The sequence below is a fragment of the Triplophysa rosa genome, unplaced genomic scaffold, assembly GCF_024868665.1.
Source record: "Triplophysa rosa unplaced genomic scaffold, Trosa_1v2 scaffold621, whole genome shotgun sequence".
Classification (NCBI taxonomy): Eukaryota; Metazoa; Chordata; class Actinopteri; order Cypriniformes; family Nemacheilidae; genus Triplophysa; species Triplophysa rosa.
Window position 1 is genome coordinate 1 of NW_026634635.1, and position 5,026 is coordinate 5,026.

General features: G+C 42.5%; 1 long non-coding RNA gene across 1 annotated transcript; it reads right to left on the bottom strand.

Moving 5' to 3' along the window:
• Window positions 1-231: 231 nt before the first annotated feature.
• On the bottom strand, window positions 232-5,003 carry LOC130551086 (uncharacterized). Its single transcript, XR_008962533.1, has 3 exons — window positions 4,685-5,003; window positions 2,586-2,747; window positions 232-996 (listed from the first exon to the last, which is right to left on the bottom strand). It is a non-coding gene; the product is annotated as an uncharacterized LOC130551086 (long non-coding RNA).
• Between the last annotated feature and the right edge of the window lie 23 nt (window positions 5,004-5,026).

A 5,026-nucleotide genomic window follows, 5' to 3' on the forward strand; every position in this document is an offset into this window, starting at 1 on the left:
TCTCTCTCTCTCTCTCTCTCTCTCTCTCTCTCTCTCTCTCTCTCTCTCTCTCTCTCTCTCTCTCTCTCTCTCTCTCTCTCTCTCGCTCTCTCTCTCGCTGTCTCTGTGTGTGTGTGTGTGTGTGTGTGTGTGTGTGTGTGTGTGTGTGTGTGTGTGTGTGTGTGTGTCTTTCTTTCTGTCTCTCTATCTTCTCTCCACTTCACCACACGTCTCTCCCTCTCTTCAGTAAATGTCACTTCTTTCTTCCCCCTCCTCCTCCTTCACTGATTCATTTGTGTAATTAACACATTTTGTATCCAGTTATTCGCAGTCCTTGGTTGTTGGAAGCCAACAGAAGTTGACCATGTTTACTTTATTAATATAATAATAATAATAGCACGTTCCTGGTCTGCATATGCAATGATGCACATTTTTCCAATCTTTAATTTGAGTTGAAATGTATTTTATCGGCATGAGTGTTCACTAGTTACAATATTTCAAAAGCATTATACAACCAAACCAAGTAGTGACATGAAATATACAAATCACTATACACAACAACAAATAAGTTGGTAATAAAATAAGATGTTATTATATAGATTATTAAAATTGTATATTAAGGTAAATATTAGGTCACACTTTTCTATATATCTGCGCATTATTGCCCTTTCACTGATGTGAGTGCTTCTATTGTTTGCCTCATTTGCAAGTCGCTTTGGATAAAAGCGTCTGCTAAATTATTAAATGTAAATATTTGACTATCCCATTTTTCTGAGAAAGTAGGTAAATAGATGCAAATGCTATTTCACATTGACAGGCAAGTCATAGTGGGCCGATGCGCGCTGAGCCCCGATGCCCAGCGTGCAGTGGGGTGAGAGGTCTGTGACAGCGCCCCTCTCCCCGGCTCCTCCAGCCGGCCTCACCGCCAGAGCGAAGGGCCGCTCCAGAACCACACTGCTGTGAGTCAGAGGCACTCAAAGCAGGCCCGCAGAGCCAAAAGCAGGACTCAAGCTGCTCCTGGAAATAGGCAGAGAGAGGGAGGAGGGGACGAGTGATGGAGAGAGAAAGCGAGAACAGAAAAGGGAGGGGTGTGATTTATAAAGCAGGAGAAAGCTAACAATTAAAAAAGACGCACTCGCCACAGAGAGATGCAACTATTAATTTTACAGTTTATGATCATTCAGGCTGAATTAAAGCGGGTGTAAGCAAAACACACACACACACACACACACACACAACAACAGGAAGAACATTGCGATCCAGACCCCCCCAAAAAAGAGAAGACAGGCAAACGATTAAAGAAAGTGAAAACGTAGCCGGGAGACAGCGAGAACTGGAAGGACAAGTGCTACATGCAAATGCGAAGGTGTTGTAGGATTTAGCAAAAAATGTGTCATGTGATTTGATGTGCTGATTCAGGAGGGGGGGTAATTGGATAATTGCATGCCACAGAACTGCGCTGATAACTGCGCTTGGGGCACCCGTTTCCTAGGAGACGTAGGCATGTGTCAACATGCTGTTGAAAGCTGACACCTCATGAATAGATTTTAGGCTACTTTGTAGTTTCTCTCCCTCGCTCTCCTCCTTCACGGATTCATGTATGACTCCAATCTGCTTTTTTGTTTTGCAAGCCGTGGCAGTTCGAGGAAAGGCTCTGGCAGCTGTAACTTGCACAAACCTCGCATACACGCAGGCTGCTGAATGGGCTTTTCATGAAATCAGACAACAGTTTCAGCTACGGCAGGGGAAACCACATTGCTCTATTCAAATCAGGTCGAATCTCCCCAGGAGCTGTACCCCCGTTGCGGTACTACAGGGGAAACAGTGGGAAGTCGATGCTTTCTGCGCTTCTGTGAAGAACAGGCAGTGATGTAATACTCTACACCATTGTAATGTTAATATCGCAGTTAAAAATGAATAATTGCCTATAGTTTCTCATAACATCTTTATCGTTTGATTTAATTGCGCTGATCTTGCATGAATTTTCTTCAAAGGAGCAGCTTGGGAAAATGAAAATGCTGTCAGTATTTATTCACCCTCATTTCTTGGTCTTTAAGATAAGATTTTAATCATTTTTTATCCTCTTTACAATGATAGCAATCATTGTGGTCAAGCACCAATAATATCAAAATAATGATGTAATAAACAACATCTTATCAAAAAACAAACAACATAGTAGGGAAAAAAGAACTGTAGACGGTTTCAGCGGCAACAACATAAACGTGATGTGGCCCAAACTTAGACCTCCACAAAGAATCAGAAACTGTTGAGGGGTTTTAATTTAATAAATATACAATGAAATGTGAATACACTGTAAATTCATTTGAATATCAATTCAATTTAATACGAATCTTATTGTCTGTAAAGACATTCCATTGCATTGCATAGCCATTATTTACAGCTTATAGTTTCTTTAAATGTACCTTTCTCCTTCATCTCTCTTCTTTCTCATCGTCTTGTTTTTCATGTCTGTTTTCTCAGTCATTCCTCACTCTCTTATTCTGTCTCTCTCTCTCTCTCTCTCTGCCTGGAGCCCACAGCCAGGTGAGGCCCCTCCAGAGAATAATTACAACCTGAAACAGAGATCGGAGCCCCGCGGCACTCACCATCAAAGCAGTCGCTGGGAACAGCCCCAGCTAATGTGGTGGAGGAGAGGGGCACTGTCAGGGCAGAAAGCTGTGGGTTCCAAACACCAAACTCTCTCTCGTAGCATGACCAACAATAACAGGCCATTTGCCAACCCAATGGTCACGTTGCTCACCTGGGACCTTTGGGAAGTTAAAAAAGAGAGGGTTAAAGAAAGCAAGAAGAGAGAGGGTTGGCCAAATTAGTCTGCTGCATGCCGGGCCTGGAAAGAGGGAGGCAGGGAGGAACCAGAAACACATTGAAAAGCGTTCTACAAACAACGGTGTGACTCAAGGGCAGGTTCTGGCTGCAGAATTTATACACACCAGCCACCCAGCTAGTAAAGCCTACAGGGGCTTTGAGACCAAGTACCAGGAGAAGTCAGACGTCACACCCACGAGGAAAAGTTGGCACTCGCGAGTTTGAGGGGTGATGTCATGAGACGAGAAAGGGTCCTGCTTTACTGTACTTCCAGTCTTTGGGAATTCTGTAAGTCCTGAAAGTGAGATTGATGTTGTTAACATTTGTGCATAGCCTATGTGCTTCTGTCCTGTTGGCTGTGTGTCGAATCTATTATCAGTTTCTAAGCTATCATAATTCTGTGATGCAACCATTTTATCTGCAATGCATTTAAACTAGAAGTTGACTTTAGCAGCTTAGCTAAACCACTAAAACAGCTTAATAAAAAAGTAGTCAAGCCCTTAACCAACGATCAATGATTGTATCTGTCATGTGACATATTTCTGACTGAAACTCCAAACTAATTGTTTGAATGTAATATTGCTTCACGCAAATACTTTTTATGACCACGCAAATCACAAATATGCTGTTCACAGATCTATTCGACCAGTGGTGCCGAAGCTGTATGCTTGCATGTTAACACATAGCAAAAAAAATCTGAAAAACAGCTGTGAAAATAAAGCTAATAAAAGGAGTTAAAAGTAAAGCAACTGCATCAATTAGGAAACAAGTACAAAACAAGTGTTATTAAGAAGAAATAATGCCTCAAAACTGTCTATACAAACAAACACATTTAAAAAAGACACAGTTGAGCAGCTTAGCCATTAAAAAAACCATGTGAAAGCAAGAAAAACATAATTGTAACCCAGTTGCGATGTGGGAAAAGACTTGGTGGTTAGATGAGGCCAAGATAGAGCTTTTAACCAGAATTCAAACCAATATGTGTGGTGTAAATCTAACGCTACCCACACCTCCGAGACACAAAGCCTACTGTGAAGTATGCTGGTAATAACATCATGTTGTCTGGCTGTTTTCTTATCAGCAGGGACTGGGCGGCTTGTTAAAATACAAGAATGAATGGGTGGTGCGAAATACAGAGGCATACTGCAAGAGATCTGCAAAATCTGAGTTTCAATCTGCAAAAACTTTAGAAAACTTCCAGTGATTGTAAACAGAAGATTATATGAGCAACGTTACAGCTTTGTTGTTTTTAAAATAACGCCACTTAGCATTTATCGACTCGTATGTGCCACAATTCTGCCAAGAAGGATCAAAAATCATTCCTGAAAAGTAGGCCAAACTGGTACATACTTGCCCCAAAGCTGCAAAATGATGCGAGTTGTGCAAACACTTTTTTATCATTTCCATACTTTTGGGGCTGGTTATTTTATGGTAAAGACAATATCACGGTTATTTTGAGTTTTTGGAGAACATTATTTTGCTAAATTAGAGATTGCTTTAGAAGTCTAAATGCTATTGTAAGGCACTGTATATCTGCGTGTGCTGGTTTATTTTCGGTTCATCTCGCCATAGCTGTCGGGGAGTATCTCTTTTAGAGAGTGTTGATTGTGGAGAAGAAAGCCAAGCTGTTTGTCTCAGCGCTGGGACTCGGAGACAGCCGTACGCTGACAGCACACCGCACAGCTGTGCTGCCCTCATAATCACAATAATGAAAACCTAAATAATTGATACGTTCTCTCAGAAAACGTGTCGTTTGCATTTGAATTAAACATGACAAGGTGTGTTGTGTTTGAAAACGAAAAACGAAGTTCTAGGCATAAAGGGCAGGAAGCGCAGAACATGAAAGCGGGGATTAGCATTGTGCCACTGATGTGCTGACCTGCAAGTCTGGTCTGGTCTCTCTCCGCTTTCTGCACGGTCCTACTTTCCCCCATACACCGTTCTGACTCTCTCCCATCCCACGCCGTGCTCATCCACTTCAGGAAAGTGGGCTGTGCTCTTGTCCCGAGGGGTTGATCCGATACAGGTCAGGTTAATCAATCCAGAGGGAGTGAGTGGCTGTGCTGGGAGTTTTAATCAGGCCGAGACTTTGGAGACTCCGACCTCTCCACCCTCCAGCTGCCGGCTTCCAGCCAGCATGTTTGTATGTGTGGTCACGTTTAAGGACTTGTCTCTCTCTCTCTCTCTCTCTCTCTCTCTCTCTCTCTCTCTCTCTCTCTCT